This window comes from Alexandromys fortis, unplaced genomic scaffold, assembly GCF_014885135.2.
Source record: "Alexandromys fortis isolate MF-2015 unplaced genomic scaffold, M_Fortis_MF-2015_v1.1 scaffold_117, whole genome shotgun sequence".
Taxonomy (NCBI): domain Eukaryota; kingdom Metazoa; phylum Chordata; class Mammalia; order Rodentia; family Cricetidae; genus Alexandromys; species Alexandromys fortis.
The window spans coordinates 2840107-2858337 of NW_026068015.1; positions in this window are offsets into that span (position 1 = coordinate 2840107).

Here is an 18231-nt window from a genome sequence, read left to right on the forward strand (position 1 = left end):
GTAGGTGGAGTCAGGACATGCCATGTAGTGGTCAGAGGGAAAAGGCACAGAGCTGCCAGCTGGAACCTTGTCGGTGGGAAAAGAGCCTCATGGTAAGATATAAAATAATGGAAATGGGATAATTCTAGATGTAAGAACTAGATAGCAATATGCTTAAATAAATGGCTAACCAGTGATTTAATTAATACAAATTTTTGTGTGATTACTTCGGGTCTGAGTTGCTGGGAACAAACAATGACCTCCAACAAAATACACACACACATACACACACACACACACACACACACACACACACACACACACACACATTCTGTCCCAGGCCTCATCTTCTTTTTCTATCAATCCCCTAAATCTCTATCCCTTTACCCCATTATCATGACTTTATGTTATGAGCCAACTAGTACCCTGAGCCACCTGTGTGACCAGTGAACCAGGATTGTCCACTGGAGGCTTCTGGGGTCACCAGTGAGTATACAACTTTCCCCATCACTGAATCTACCATTAGCGAATATTAAAAATATATGCTAGTGCATTGCATGCCAATCACTTTTTCATACCATACTGTTGTTGCATACATTCCTGTACAGACGTGGTACAGTCATATGACGTCACTATAAATTTGTGGTTGAAATGAATGTGTTTCTATCAAAAACTTGTATCACAGCCTCTCTCCCTGTCTTCCTGCTATTATACTTTATTACTGTTTTCTGAGTCCTAGAGAGGGGGAATGAATGTCTTGTTTGTGGCTAAGCACTCATTTGTCACCTTGTGTTGTTGACTATGAGTCTTTACAGTCACCATCACTCACTGGAATAGAGGCTTCTCTTATAAGACTGAGACTAACATTTGTCTCTAGGTACAAACATAAATATTTGGAAAATCACTTGATATGATGTGGATTTAGTAACCAACAGTTTTCATCTCTCCTAAAAACTATCACCACCTAGATCATGCATTTCTGACCAGTTTTAAAATACTACAGATTGATTTTTTCCTGTGGCTGCATTTAGACAGATATTGGCTACCCCTTTAACAGTTGCACGGCTATTGCACAATTGAGCATGTTTATCCAGCTGTTTGGTCTTCCATTTTGTTGTGCTCTCATTTGGGGAAGACCATTGATGCCTTTCTCCATCAAGCAGCTCGCATAACACCTTCTATAACCAGTATGGAGGGTCTTCATATTCAGCTTACAGCTTGATTTCTATATATGATGAAAACAGAATGTGGTATCTTCAGCAATAGGGGCTTTTCACCTGGACAGCAACCAAAGCAAGTGGCAAGAACTTATAATCTGTTGTGGATTTCTGAAGTCTATGTTGTAGAAAAAGTTAAACAGTGAGGGGTTGGGGAGGCAGAGTAGATTGTCCAGTAGGAAGAGGATTAACAAAATCAAAGTATATAAATATTTCCTGTTGAAACTTAGCATCCTCTCAGCTTTTATTTTTGTATTCTCTGTTGACTGAAGTTTTTGTCCTTCATGGTCCCGCAGCTGTTCAGTCCCAAAGAAACTCACAGAGATCTACATTAATTATAAACTGGTTGGCCTATTGCCTCAGGCTTCTTATTAACTAAATTTTACATCTTACAGTAAACCATAATTCTTGCCTGTGTTAGCCACATGGCTTAGCACCTTTTATCAGCAAGACATTCTCATCTTGCTTCTTCTGTGTTTGGGTTCCTATGTGTCTGAGTGACAACTGTGGATTGACTCTTCCTCTTCCCATGATTCTCCTGTTATTGTTGCCCCTCCTCTTCTACTGGCCTGGTCGCCTGCCTATATTTCCTTCCTGGGTACTGGCCATTCAGTATTTTATTAAAATACAAATGACAAATCTTTACAAAGTATGAGACCATTGTCCCACAGCAATTTTCTTTTAAGTAGCTTTTTAGCAGGACATTGTATGTATAATACATTTAGAAATTATATTAATATATACATTTATGTATTATTTATTTCTGTGTACACAATATATTTGTCATTCTTTTCCATACTTATAAATTATGGGGATATCTAGTATATATAATTTATATGAATAATGATTTTCATTACCCTAATTTTTTCAATAATCTAATTTTTTCAATACTCTAGTTTTTTGTTACCCTAATTTTTTAATATCCTATTTTTGTATTTGGTGTGTGTGTGTGTGTTAAACTAGCTCCTTTTATTTCACTTAAAGTAGCTTAAAAATTAAGACAACATTGTGTTTTCTTTTACAATAAAGTTACATTATTTTCGGAAAATAAATAGAAAAATTCCTCAGTAGTTGCTTTTCTGAATCTTCTAACCATAGAAAGCAGGAGCATAAAGAAAATAAAGAAAGATATTCTTTTTTGACATAAATAACATTTTTTCATTATGGTGATTTGTGATCTTTATTTGCTTGAGATTATTTAACCTTATATCATTCCATTTTTCTTGAAAAGAATTATAAACGTAGAAAACAAAATTAGCACTTTTGCCTTTGGCAATAATTTCTTAAGTTTAAATTCATAAAGTGAGAACTTGTTTCAATAGGAAGTACTGCCTTCCTACCTATCTGATCTCACCATGAGCCATCTGTATGCCCAGTGGTGCATTCTCCAAGGCAGAGGCACTAACCATGCTACAAGCTTTCTTTGCATTGTCTTATCTGGGACCAATCTCACAGGACCTCCATGCAAAAGTAGAGGTCATTGCTTTCTGAGATTTTATGTTGAATCTCACAGGTATCATTCATGTGTTTTTTCTATGTGTACTTTCAAATTTAGTGCAAATTATTTTTCTAAATATCTGTGAGTTTCTTAATATGGGCGATATTATTTTATTTTCTAAATATACCAAACATACCACTGGAAATATTTTTATAAATTAATGCGTGTAAGGAAAGTTACTGAAATTAATGACGTATGATGACAGTATTCAATTTTAGAAAAGGATCTTAACACTGCATTGAGACCTGCTGATCATCTGGGTCATAGTCCAAGAGGAAGAAGCTTCCTAGTTCACATTTGACATTGACTCAGAGCACCCTTGGGTTGGGAGTCTGGTTCTAGATTTGGTTTCAGAAGAAGATAACACATAAATAAATTGAGATTCTATAATTCAGCAATAATATATAAATGTAACTTTCTTGAGGAAAGCAACCATTTGTAACTTGGCATATAGGAAGTTCAGAAACTTCTATAAGGGAAACTATAAGGGATTCAGAAACACTGACTGGAAAATGCAACAGGAAAGTGGGATGAGAGGATTTTTGTGCTAGAAACTGGAAATTGAAGAGTTTTTTAAAAAAGCAAATTTACCTTGGAGGGCTTAGTGATGCTCCTGTTAGATGCTCCATTTGTAATACTAGAGATATACCTGGTATTTCAGTGTTTTCAAAATCAGAGATTCTATAAATGAGATATAATATGTAGAGAATATGAAGAAAAGCATAAAATTGACTAGAGGAGGGTGTCAGGCTGTCTAATGACCTAAAAAAATAAAGCAGGGGTGTAAAGAATGTTAAATTTATATAAAATTAGGTTAGAGTGCGATTACTGTGGACAATTATCAATGGCAAATGAAAGTATCATGCATAATTGTACTAATAAGACACTTGATAGCTTCAGAAATTGTCTGATCTTACAATCAGGGGTTGGCAAGAGATGTGGCAAGAAGGTCACATCCTGACGCTGAAGTCTAGACTAGAGAACTCACAGCCTAAGGATGTCTATGCCTCTTGTTACCTGTTTTCTCAAGGAAAAGAAATGCAATGCCCTTGACGAAGGCAGTCCCTAATAGAACAATAAGGTGTTTCAGACACATGAAGGATAAAAGCTTTTGGGTAAAAAAAGGAAAGTGACTAGAGACAGTAGAGATATATTGTCAGCATCCTTTATGTTTCACCAATTGGACAGAATACTTGAATTTGTGAAGCAAAACCTACAAGATAGTTTCAATATTCTACTCTGGTTCTATGTAACCTGCCTAAGGACAAAAGACAAAACACAACAGTATGAATACATATTTAGAGCTGTTCAGATGAAATAAATAAAAAAGAATAACCAAGAGAGTTACTGTTTTTGTAGGAAATTACTGAGGACTGGAGCAGCAAGAAGTCTGAGGAGACAGAGAACAAATGAGGGCTCATGCTGCTTACCCCGTGTCTGCTGGCCAGTGCCTGTGATGACTCTCCCGGGGTGCTGGTGTGAGGCCATCACTTGGTCATGTACAATCTCTCTATGGATATAAGCTGTGTTGTGAGACTTCATCCTGAGCATTTATCCTGGGAACCAATGTCCATACAACATGAATTGCTTTTTTCCATTTTAATTTCTTTCAGTAGTTTTCCAATCTAACATTAATTTAAATTGTTAACAGTTGACTTTTTTTGTCTAAGAATAAATTTATAAATCAAAAACTTCATAAAATGCCATATTTGCCATTAAATTTAAATGGTAACTTCAAATCTCAGGTGTTAATTGGATTGTTATAGAACGTAGCTAAAAGTATTGTGTTTATTGCTGGAAATTCCAGCTAAGAAATTTGGTAGGCTAGCCTCACCATGAGGAGTAAGATAAATTGAATGAGTCATCCTTAGCCCATAACATTAAAATCTTTCACAGCTTCTTACAAATACAAAGTAGATTCTGACTCAGAAACTTCTTCATCCCAAGTTTCATCACTATGAGTCATTACTAGTGTTTTCACCAAAAAATCCTTGACATTAGCAATAGCTCACATTCCTATAACATTTTTTGGTTATCAGATTACTCCTACATACAGTTATTTCATATACACTAAATTACATTAAACTCCACAGCTGAAACAGACAATTATAATACTCAGAATGACAAAAAAAAAAACAACTTTTAAATTTATATTGGCAATATTATATAGCTCATAATGGTTGCCTTTTGGTAAGAGGAATATTACACAATTATTATATTTTTAGCTGTAAAACATTTCAATTTGCTTTTCTAGATCCTAAGTATAAACATTTAAAATTCAAATCCAAAGACCTACACAATCCCCAAGAAATAGCTCTATGAACTTGCTATTTTGCATTTTTGCTATTTATTGATTTCACATTGAAGACTAGTAATAGAATATGACTAGAAAAGAGTTCATTTCAAAGTACAAATATATTCATGTTAATTATGCTAATGATTCAAATAGGAAAATTATAAATCATTTACTTTCTTTACACATGCTAATACATTAAATGAGCACGATACAAACCTACGTGTACCATAATCATCATTCACTTGACATCTTTGAATAAAGGTTTAAGTATTAAATGCTAGATAGAAATATGACAAATCACTTAAGAAAACAGTTCGCAAACCATTCAATTAAAATAGTTATTCATGATGAGGTAGATGAGTGCATCCAGCCCTACATCGGTGATGGAAAACCCTGAAGTGGAACAGTGCCAGGTAGCCTCCCTTATCTAAGCAAAGCCCGCCTGAGACTGACAGCTCTCAGTACAGAGAGCCTACAGAGCAGAATGAGTTTAGTGCATGCATCAGGAAGAGGGAAAGCCCAAGTGCCTGGAGAGCAAAGCAAGATTAAGAATGAGGGGAAATAGAAGTGTGCAGAAGTTGAAAAGCAGAATATAGGAATTTTGAGCTTATGTGTTGGGTCCTTGAAGCTGAGTAGCAGATCAGCCAGTGCTAAGAGTAATGTGTTGTGGTTGAATTCTATTGAAATGTGGATCTAGATATAGTGAAGTAGAGAGGATAGAGGCCTAGTAGGGTAAGGTGGTGATTGGCAAGGAGAGAAAGGAGGATGGCTTGACTGGAAAGTTGCAGGGGCAGATTCAGAGTATAAATATAAAGTAGATGAGAATGCTAATGATATAGTACTATCACTTACTAAACTTGACTGCAGTTCCCTTCCTCCAAAGTCCAGAAAGAAAGGACACAATTCCTAAGAGAACTAATTGTGAACTGGATTCTTCTAGTGGGAAGTGACTCTAGTCACTTACTCCTCTGGGAAATGATCTTCCAGAAACTAATACACTAATACTTTTGCTTTATATTGTATAAGATAAATGGTGTAGATAGGATTTTTCTATTTTTTTTTTGTTTATTTTACATAACAACCAGAGTTTCCCTAACCTCCTGTCTTTGGTCCCCTCCCCTCTTCTTTCTACTCTCCACATCCACTCCTCAGAAAAAGTAAGGCCTCCCATGGGAAGTCAATAAAGTCTTGCATATCAAGTTGAGGCAGGACCAAATTTCTGCCCTCTCCATCAAGGCTGAGCAAGGCATCCTACCATACAGAATGGGCTACAAAAAGCAAACTCATGCACCAGATTCTAGAGACAGATTCTAGTCCCACTACTAGCGGACCCACAAACAGTCCAAGCTACATAACTGTCACCCACATGCAAAGGGCCTAGGTTGACCCCATTCAGGCTCCTTCGCTGCTGATCTAGAGTCTGTGAGCTCTCGTGAGCTCAGGTCAGTTGCCTCTGTAGATTTCCTGATAATGACATTGACCCCCCCCACACACACACACACACTGCTCATATAATTTTTACCTGGATTCCTAAAGCTTGACTGTGGATCTCTGCATGTGCTTTCATCAGATACTGGATGAAGGTTCTATGATGACAATTAGCATACTCACCAATTTGTTTACAAGAGAAGGCCAGTTCAGGCACCCTCTCTACTATTGCTAGGAGTCTTGACTGGGATCATCCTTGTGGATTCCTTGGAATTTCCCTAGCACCAGTTTTCTCCCTAACCCAAAAGGAAGATATTGATATCTTCATTCTTTCTCCACTCTCCCTTTTTCCCCACCCCAGCTCAATGTAGCTCAGGAATATTTCCTCTCAGTCCTAGGAAGCTTCAGATTTACATGAAACGGGTCTCTGCATGTGCCAGTATGGACATGTTTGCTGTTTTCTGGTCTATTTTCTTGCAGGTCCCTTTTGGTCACAAGATAGCATGTTCTGTGATCTGTCTTTCTGTAATAGATGGAAATAAAGTAATCTTCCATTTGTGTGTGTGTGTGTGTGTGTGTGTGTGTGTGTGTATGTGTGTATGTGTGTGTGACTGTCTCAGAGTATCTTTTAACTATTGAGGGGAATGGTATGCTCTTTATATCAATTCCAAGATTTAAATATATAACTCAAAATGAGGCATGCGCTTTGAGTAACTGAAGCTGTAGATATGAGGGAAACTCTGTGTGGGGCGGGGAGACTTAAGACACAAATGAACAATCACAAATAATCTTGACTATGGAAGTTCAGCACTGAAAAATTAAGATGAAGATTAACATCCACAGTCTAGCTTAACAGCATGAACACGCCATTTGTCAATTTTAGCAAAAGCCATAAAAACTGGAGCCCAGATTAACATGGTGGGCCTGGTCCCATTTGATGATAATAGCAGATTTATCTAGAAATGCTTTATAAGTTGCTTCTTAACACTGAGTAAAATTAGGAAAGGAAGCAACACGTTAACCCTGAGACACACGCAGCTAAGGTTTTCAATAATATCTTTCCACTTTGTCTTTAAATTTCCTTCTCAAGAGCCAGTGTATTTTATAACACTTTTGAAGTCATATTTTTTTACCCAGGACAACCTTAAAAGTCTCAGTATAAAATCTGTCTTACTCAACAATGAGGACACTGAAAGAGACTTACATAGATTTAATCTGCATGGGAAGTAGTAATAGACAAGATCTCCAGAGTAAATTGGGAGCATGGGGACTTTGGGGAGAGGTTTGAAGGGAGGAGTGGAGAGACAGGGAGGGAAGCAGAAAAAAAATGTAGAGATTAATAAAAATCAGTAAAAAAGAGTCTGTCTTATTATATAAATCCTTAAAAATATATTTGCAAATAATTCAAAAACTATAAATCTTTTAATTACTCAACTCATATACCATACCCTTTTCTTATCTGAAGATATAAGAAGGGAAGTTTAACATGCTTTCTTAGTTTTTGTTGTCTAGTGTTATGCAATTTTAAGTGTGAATTGCTTGAAATTTAAAATCTAGGGATGGAACTTACTGAAGTTTACAGTAATGATTGCAATGATCAGGACTTAGCTTGACTTTGAAGAATCAGTTGCACCAAAGTCATCCAACTGGAAAAATCATTTCCCTGTTGATTCTGAGGTGACGCTAAGTCAATTCTTGACAACTTTTTGCTATAGCCTTATTTGGTGACATAACATTAAACTGTGACATTAACTTTATTGGACAAACTTATTTATGTTTATTATTTCTTTCTGGAAGTTACCACCATAAACACATAAACAATAATGTGATTCACTGTAAGTAGCTACTAGGTTATATCAAATGTTTAATAATGCTAGAATGTATGAAATTTATAATTATTTTGTGAGTATCATTTAAACTACCACCTAATCCTGGAATTTGTATATCATCAAATAAAAATTATTGGAAACTTTACAATCAAAGGTAACAGAATTGTATTTAATGGTATCTCATGAGAAGAGCAGCAAAGTTATTAAGCAGAGTAGGAATAGAAACTGAATGATCTTACTATTGCCACATAGAGGCTTTCTTCAACGTTATTCATTTTCTAATAAGATAGATATGGCATCCCCATGACCATTAGAAGCCCAGTGATATGGTTTTGTGAATCACTCAAGTGCCAAGGACAATTTAGGCAAGAATACATAACACATGGTGCATGCAGCTAGCTGGCTTCCTAGAAAAGCTTGGTGGCTTCTTGGAAGCATCAGGGAGAGTGCTTCAAGTGGAGTGGGAGAGGTGAACACTTTAAAGGGCTGGATAGGAATATTGTCAAGAACACATTTATTAAGGACACTGTAGATAAAAATGACTTTGTACATTGTTTGAGAAAAGTCAACAAGAGGGTATTAAGCAGAGCTAGAACAATGATGTCACCTACCTCTTATAAAGTAGCTGCTATCTATAGAGAGTAGACTGTCATGAATCCGGGAATGTGGACACATGATGCACAATGTTTGTGGAAGGGATGTAGGAAAGTGTATAGGATACAGCTGACCTGGTGGGAAGAAACAGCATCATCCTGAATCTCATTCACTTACATACTTATATATCCAAGTTTATTAATATGCTCCTGCTTTTTAAAGGGTATATGTATGAGTGTTATATCTACATTTATGCCTGTGCACCACATGTACAGTGCCTGGAGAGGCTGGGAGAGCACACCAGATCTCCTACATCTGAAATTAAAGATAGGTGTGAGCTGTCATGAGGATGCTATGAATAAAATCTGAGTCCTCTGTAAGAGCATTCATAAGAGCACTCATTGCTCTTCACTAATCCATCTTTTCAGCCCACAGATTAGTTGTGGATGAATAAAATGAAGATAGGTTAATAATTTTGAGTGAATAGGCATATTTTGTTGGAATTTGCAGAGAATGAACAGAGTATAAATGAGCTTAGGAGAAAACTGATTATCTGTCAGAAACGAGAGGCATTTTGTTCATGAGGCAATAGCACATAAACAAAAAAAATGCACTTAGCTCAAGAGAAGTGGGTTTCTAACTATATATTTTTTTAAAAGCTCAGATGAGTTCATATTGAATTCCAAGATGGTATTAGGAAAGATCAATGGGGAAAGTAACCACAGAGACAAAAAGGGAAAAGAGTGTCCAGAGGAAGAAGACTATGTGAAGTTTAAAAGGCGAGGTGCTACAGGATGGTGGCACATGCCTGGCGGGGAATGAGAGTTCTGATGCATAACATTATTTATATCATATCTCCCTTTACAAAAGATTCTAAATTTTAATAGCACATTTATCATTATTGAATAGATTTTAAGCACAGAGGAGTTGGGTGTAAAGGCAAATCACTTAGTTAAATCATGAAACAGTCAATACATTGAATTAAGATACTGATGAAGAGGAGATGTCGGTCAGCAGCTAATTAAAACGCCCAAGTGATCATAGTAATTATAAATTGAAACACTGGAAAAGAAAGATAGAAAATAAAAATTATTCCATAAGTATTTGAGAATTTTGTGGGACTTCTGTGCCAATCTATTAAATGTCATCTACTTTGTTTTCATTACCCAGTCTGATATTACAATGAACAGCAGAAAACTAAGGATTTTTTTTATGGAATCTCAATGTTTCTATAAAATTTAATAGAAATAATTTTACAGTATCCTAAACAGCCTGATAGAAGTTACAATATTTCACACAGTCTGCCTAAAACCAAGATGGAACCTCATTTATTTAAAGTAATCATCCAGAAAATTCAATCCAATCTGAACTGTACCATGACTTAAAAGGGGGCTTGATGATACTCTTTCTGGAACTGGTCTGATATCATCTGTCTTCCTGTTATCAAACAAGTGATACTTGATATTATGTTATTTATTTGTCTATGTTTAAGAGGTTATATCAAGAACTGAATAATACACTAAGTTTTTGCAACACTAGTAAGACTCAGGTCCTTCTAGGAAGTAAAATAGACCTTTACATTATTTCTAAATTTTGCTAGTAAAAATGTTTCTACCATTGATCCACTTCTCCTGTTGTCTGCTTTCCTCTCTGTTCCTCTCATCTCTTCTCTTCCTTCCCCATTTCTCTGCTCTCCTAAATTGTTTTTCCTCCTTCCTTCTGTCTCTCCCCCTTTATTCAGCCTTGCCTTTATTAATTCCTTCCTTCAAATCTCTTTCTTTGCTGAAACAATCTCTTAGCACACTCTCAGCCTTGCTTCAAGCTCCTAATCTTCCCCTCTTGGAATCCTAGTATTACAAGTGTACACCACCACATCCCTCTGAGAAAGTTTTGATAATTAAGAATGGAAGATCATGATGACAACATGGTGACAAGATTGATAAGCTGGATTCTCTATGAATCAGGACAGTGATTAAAAACACAATATAGTAACTGACAATGCCTGTGCAATGGAACCTTTAAAAAGTCTACAAATAATCACAGCTTAATAAAATATAAAATTTTCATAACCAACAAGTGGGCTAGCTTAAAAATCTTAATCCCTCATGCTTCTAATCAATGATATAACATTTTATACTAAAAATATAAGACTATGTTACATTTACTTCTAGTACTTCCAACAAAAAATATCTGTTTACTTCAGCAGTCCCAGCAACACAAAGACTACTATTCATAACCTGATGCTTAGTGATGCCCTAAGAGTTTGGGAATTTTTGTTTGATTTTTGCACAGATCAAAACTAATAACAAGCATATATTTACTAAGAGTTAAAGAATGTAAGGAATGAAAACTGAACATAGCACCCATAATTAACGAACTATATTCAAATGATAAAATCAAGTCTTAAATAGTTATTACATAGTTATTGTTAAATATTCAGTTGTACTCAGTGAGCATAATCTCTCAAGTTACTATATTCACAATTGAATTCTTATGAACTATGGAGCTTGCTGGATAGGATTGTGTCAACTTGACACAGGCTAGAGTCTTTTAGAAGAGGGAACCCCAACAAAGAAAATGCTCTCAAAAGATTTTACTGTAGGAAAACCTATGGTGTATTTTCTTTATTGATGATTAATTTGGGAGAAACCAATTCATTGTACGTGGTTCCACCTCGGCTGGTGCTCCTGGGTGTTATAAGAAGGTAGGCTGAAAAAGTCATGAGGTCCAAACACAACACAGCACTCCACAATGCCTTCTGTACCAGTTCCTGCCTCCAGATTTCTGCCTTACTTGAGGTCCTGCCTGACTTTCTTTGAAGATGGACTGCAAGGTTGAATGTAAGTGAAATAAACCCTTTTCACCCCAAGTAACTTTTAGTCACAAGGTCTATCACAGTAATAAAAACCATAACTAAGAAGCAAAATAAAGCTTACCATATCAGCTATTTAAAGTATGAGTTTCCACCCTGAATATGGTGGTTAAAATGGACACAGTATGTTTAAAGGAATCCATCTTAGCAGTATGCTGGCCAGTGACTGGCTTTGATACAACAATCAATCCTATTATTTGTAGTGTGGGTACAGCACATACTACATTAATCAGAGATGAGTCTGCTTAATTAATAAGATTTCTAAAAGTGTCTAACATTAGAACAAGCATAGTTATGTTTAAAAAAAAAAAAAACCCTAGCCAAAGAGTGAAATCACAAGCTAAAACTTCAACTTGTGTTGCTTCGTTCACTGGAATTTTATATTTTCACAAACCAGCGTTTTCTCCTAAGGTTGGTCCAGAGTAGTCTTTCAGAACACACCATGATCTGTGGTGTGGGATGTTTTTATCTTCCATAACCTTTGTTTCATGTATCCTTGAGGCTTATTATCTGTATTCAGCTGCCTGTTTCCCACAAAAAATGACCAGGCATAGCTAAAAGATAACTAGACTGGTATGATTATATCGCTGACTTTAAATCCTAGCTGAATCATATCCAGCTGTATGATTTAAGGGGAATTAATTACTTTCTCAATACTTTCCCTCAAAATTACAAAATGGGATTAATGTTACATAACTTACACAGTTGTTACAAGAATCCATATATGTAATGTAAAGTGATTTTTTAACTATACACTCTATCAGGTATTATTTCAACCGAGGTTACAATGGTCAGCAGTGCAGTGTTTTATCTACCTGCTATTTATGTCCTTTTTATATCTTCCTTACCCTATGTGATGTGACCTAGCTCTATTCTATTTTATCCTTTAGCTTTAAAATTAAACACTTGTTCAGCAGCTGGACTTTTATTACATACAGTATGGTGAATACTTAATGAGCTATATATATATAGTTCTGAATTTATAAGAATTTAGACCTGATACATCTCTTGCCTGGGGTTTCTTTACATATTTAATTCACTTTTTAATGTTCAAATCTAATAATAATTACCAACGAGTATTTATTACTGCCACTGGAGCTTTCCCTGATAACCCTCACCGAAATATTTAGAGTAAGTCAAACTTTCTGTGCAGAGGTTGATAACTCGGTGCTCAGAGAATGAGCTGAAGAAAGAAGTTGGGAATGAAATTGTGAACAATGTAACTTTCTCTCATGTGGTTGATAACAGCAGGCAATTGAAGATGCCCATCAAATGTGAAAGAAGTAAAAAGCCAGAAATATTTAATGTGGGATTTTGAGTATAGTGAAGCCTTCAAACACATATCAACTTATATTCACACACACACACACACACACACACAAATACACACATATATATATATGAAGAAAAAAATTGGAAAGTGTGATATGGGTAAGCTACAGAGAGCGTATATCACATTTCCTGTCATTGACTAGCATAATTCCCTACTCAGGCTCAGGTCACTCTGGTGACATGTTGTGCATAGTTGCTGTACTTGCTTTTTCTTACTGACTATATTCTGAAGGAGACCTATAATAAGGAGCAGTGGGAATTTCCCCAACTTTTATTTCCAGATAAATTCTATATATGTGTAGAGTTTGTGGAATTCTGAAGTTAAATGATGTGGAAAGTTATATCAAGCGACCCATGAATTTTAAGATGAAGCATTTAAGAAGAGAGGTCTATGTAGCTGATCACACACAATTTTTTTAACCTATAATATTCGAAGTTACTGACTTTGTGTTTTATCTCTTTAGTCTTACCTATTGTCTCTGATAACTTTTCAACTGCTGTGATAAGGTGCCATGATCAAGCCAACATATAAGTGGTAGCAACTATTTGAACTCCCATTTTCATAGTGTTAGGGTCTATGATCATTATGGTTGGGAACAAGGAAGGAGGTGTGTAGGCATGGCGTTGAAGAAACATTTGAGATCTCTTATCTTGGTCTGCAAGCTGGAAGTAAAGAGAGTTAACTGGGAATGTTACAAATCTTTTGAAACCTCAGTGCTCACCCTCAGTGGCACACCTTCTCTAATAAGCTACACCTCCTAATCCTTCTCAAATAGTTCCAACTTTGGGCCAACTATTAGGAAAAAATATGAGTCTATTTATGACATTCTCCTTCTAACCACTATACCTAACAAAAGCTCAGTTCATAATGAATTACTTATTAACGGTCTTGAGTTCACTCTTTTAAGTGTTTGAACTATTATTAACTTAATGTCGTACTAAATTATTTAATTCTTCCCAGGCTTACTGATACTCCAAACAATACACTTCATTCCTATATTTGATTGTGGGATCCTATAATATTCTATATTATATTGTTGAATTTCTCACTTGTAATATCACAAATATTTTCATGAATTTATGAAGAAATGAATAACTGGGGAAAGAGTATCATGACAATTTGAATGATAGACATATACGACAACAAGATTTGATGAATTGCTTGTAAATCATAGTAACTTTTTTGATGAAAATAGTTTAGTTTTCTTTTTATTATTACTCTTTTTTAATGTTCCTTCTAGCATGTTACCTGGTAAGATAAGCAAATGAAACCTAAAGAATCGAATGGTCAGCAAATGTATTATCTGTAACGGAATTGTGATGTTGGAGTGTCATATCAATCTGTTGATTTCATTGGTTGAGCAATAAAGAAACTGCTTGGCCTCATAGCTTAGAACATAGATGGGAGGAGAAAACAGAATAGAATTCTGGGCGGAAGAGGAAGTGAGGTGAGACTCTGCTCTGCTCCTGGAGAGACGCCATGCTCTGCTCTCCCTGGCAGATGCACGCAATGAAGTTCCTCAGACACAGGATGGACATAGGCTAGAATCTTCCCGGTAAGCGCACCTTGGGGTGCTTACACGCATTATTAGAAATGGGCTAAATTAATATGTGAGAATTAGCCTAGAAGAGGTTAGATAGAAATGGGTCAAGCAGTTAAATGAATACAGTTTGTGTGTTGTTATTTCGGGCATAAGCTAGCCAAGCGGCCGGGGTGTTGGGGACGCAGCCCTGCAGCCACTCTTATTTCAACAGAATTGTATGATGTATAATCTAATTTTCAAGAAAATATAAATAAGATTATATAAGAAGACATTTTAAGAAAAGTTTGTTCATAGTCTATAAAAAGAACAAGAATATTATTAGAACAACTTTCCTTGGTTTCTTTTGATTGAGAATATAATTAAATTCATATAATTAACCCAACAAAATATAAAGTCTTTATTATGTAGAATTTAGATTTCAGATTTGTTATTATCTTAATGAATGCAAATTTGTTTGTTTTCTGTTCTAGCTAGAAAATAGAAAATATCTCCAAGGCTTATCAGAAATCAAGCAATTACTAGAAATTCTGTGAACTTAGTTCTTTCTTAAAGATTACAATTTTTTAGCTTACATATTTTATTAATTAAAGTGACAGAATATAATTTGGGCTTTGTCAATAACATTTATTTTCCAAAATTTAAGCGGTTTGATGGGGGTCTTGTTAGAATATTATTTTAATCCTGTTTTCTCTTCATTTTTTTAACATTTAATATGTTCCTTGATAATCATGTTTATTGCAATTAACAAATTTTATCAAGTGGAATAATGTAGAAAAACCCAAAAATAATCTTTTAACCTTTCTTTTAGATCACGGATATAGCATCATATTCTTTATCATTAAATTCAAGTAATGTAATGATATTTACAATTATTTCTTAATATTGACCATTTGCTTCATGTACTGTATATCTGTCACCTTGCTTTCTAACAACAATCCATGGGTAAATAAGGTTAGTTGACATTTAACCTATTTCATAGTTAAGTTCTATAAATTCAGTAATTTCATTGTAAAGCAAACACCCACTTTTTTTTTCAAATCCCTTTTGTTTTTCCTCTAAGAAAAGCAGCATCTCAATTAATGTTACAAGCATTTCATTTATCGCTTTCTTTGTTCAGTGTCTGGTTAGTATTTAAGAGATACTAGAAAGATCAAGTATGAAACAAAAATGGAAGCTTTCGTGGAACTCAGACTAAGACATGTGTTCTATGAGTGGCAGGGCTAATAGGTAAATCCTAAATTCTGCTATTAATTTAATGACAGCCAATTTAAGAGATATAAGAAATGCATCATGTTATCAAATTCAGGCCCTCTTAAATTAATCACAGGTCATTCATTGAGACCAACTAGAAGTGGTCTCACACAACTCAAAAGAATGGCATATGTTCTCAATACCATTGTTTTAAGAGATTTCACAATAAGTTTTATAATTTCAGTTGATTTCAACATCATGGCAAAAGTAAACTTTTTAGTATTTTGGAGTGAAATAAAACTGACTGAATCAAGGATTATGGGTGGGTATATAGGAGCTTTGTGGCAGATTTCTTTCTTTTGCAATATTTGTCTCTGGTAAAGGATCAGAAGGCTTTAGCTAACAAGGTTTTTGAAGTTATACTGGCTGCTTTATGTCTATAATAAATTCAAACATCAGCTTAAAAAAGATCCATTAAACTTCAAGGACAATCAAATGGAGGGAAAGATGAAATATACTTGAGTGAGTCTTAGAAAATGTACAAAGGGGGGAAGGGGAAAAAAGCAAATGCACAAAAATAGGGTTAACGGAATAGCATCTTAACTCTGAGATCAAACAAGTAGAATACAAGTAGAGCAACTGATGTTATTCAGTTTCTATATGTATTTTCTTTTCCTGTTTAATAAATTAAACATATTTGAAGAAAGAATATCAAATTAAATAACACCATAAATATTGACATTTGTCTGAGAAGGGACTTAACTTTAAATAATCAGATGTATTTGGTTGTGGTGAACCATGGTTTTTCTTGTATATTTTAAAAAGTAAAACAGCTTGAGCATCTTTCTCATACACAAAGATTAAAAATTTAGATTTTTGAAATTGGGGATTATAAATGGTATAATGGTAAAGTCTACATAAATATTCAAAAAATAGTAAATCTAAATTATTACAAGATTTGAAAATTTTCATGTCCCAGGTATTTCATATATGTAATATTCAATATATTAATTATTTTGAATGATTGTACTACTATAAAAATTTAAACATTAACAAGTTGAAAATTATTTCATGTTGAGGGAGGGGAATGGAATTCAGTAATGTTAGCATTATTTCTTTAAATGTGTAACTATGGAGAAACATTTATTTCCAAGTTAGTTATGTCTTTGACACCACAGTATATTTTCTGGTCCATGAGTGCAAAAATCAGGGCCCTCACTCTTTTTATTTTAGCCAAACCCTGTGTGATTTAAAATATACCTACCATTTTCTTATAATATCCTTAATTTTTTGGGGCCCCCAAGTCTACTTCCTGATTTCAAAAGAGTCAGTGCTGGGCACCTATGTTCTAAATATTCTTGGAAAAATGTCACAAATTATTTCCATCTAGTGGAACTGTGAGTCTGAATCACAATCCAATAAGATGGCAGAGATACCTTTTCTGCATATTGAGCTGCATCTCTCATACAAGTTATGGTGTGCACAATAGGGCTTTATCGACCCCTTTTACCAGGTTCTTGAGAAATATTCAATAAACTGGACCGCTTTTGATTAGAAGCAACCACAGGACAAAGCTGTAAATTACAAAATCCAAAGACTTATCATGGAGGCAATGGAGTTTGGCATCTGCAACATCACTTTCACTGTATTCTCAAGTATTGGCAGAGCCTGAGTTAAGAGATGCATTAAATGTCCAGTGCTGTCTCAGAGAAGAGTATTAAGATTTACGATGAAGTTGTAAAGAAGGTCCAAATGAGGAGCAGAAGGAGGGAGAATATGATCAAGGAAGTCAGGACTGCAAGGCGTGTGCCCACCCACTGAGACGGTGGGGCTGATCTAATGGGAGCTCACCAAGGCCAGGGGGACTGGGACTGATGGATCATGTGATCAAACTGGACTCTCTGAACATGGCTGACAAGGAGGGCTGACTGAGAAGCCAAGGACAATGGCATTGGGTTTTGATCCTACTGTATGTACTGGCTTTGTGGGAGCCTAGTCTGTTTGGATGCTCACCTTCCTAGACCTGGATGGAGAGGGGAGGACCTGGACTTCCCACAGGGCAGGGAACCCTGACTGCTCTTAGGACTGGAGGGGGAGGGGAAGGGAAATGTGAGGAGGTGGAAATTTTTAATTAAAAATAAATAAATAAAAAAAGAAGGTCATTTAAGCCGTTATGCATAAAATCCTTATGGTTGTCTCTACAGTTGATGATTTTGAAAAATAAGTGTTTAATCACTGGAATGTTGGGGACATAGGATATATTTGTCAAAATTTTTGCTAAGATAGAAATACTCCTAAGTGTTGACCATACCTAAATTCAGAGAACCATGTATTAGTGGATTAAAAGATTACTGAAACACTGAAAATCTCTTCTTCTAAATGAGATTATAATAAGAATGTAATTTAAGAATTTCAATTTTGTTTACATTTTTTGCATCAGAGTTTACAGTA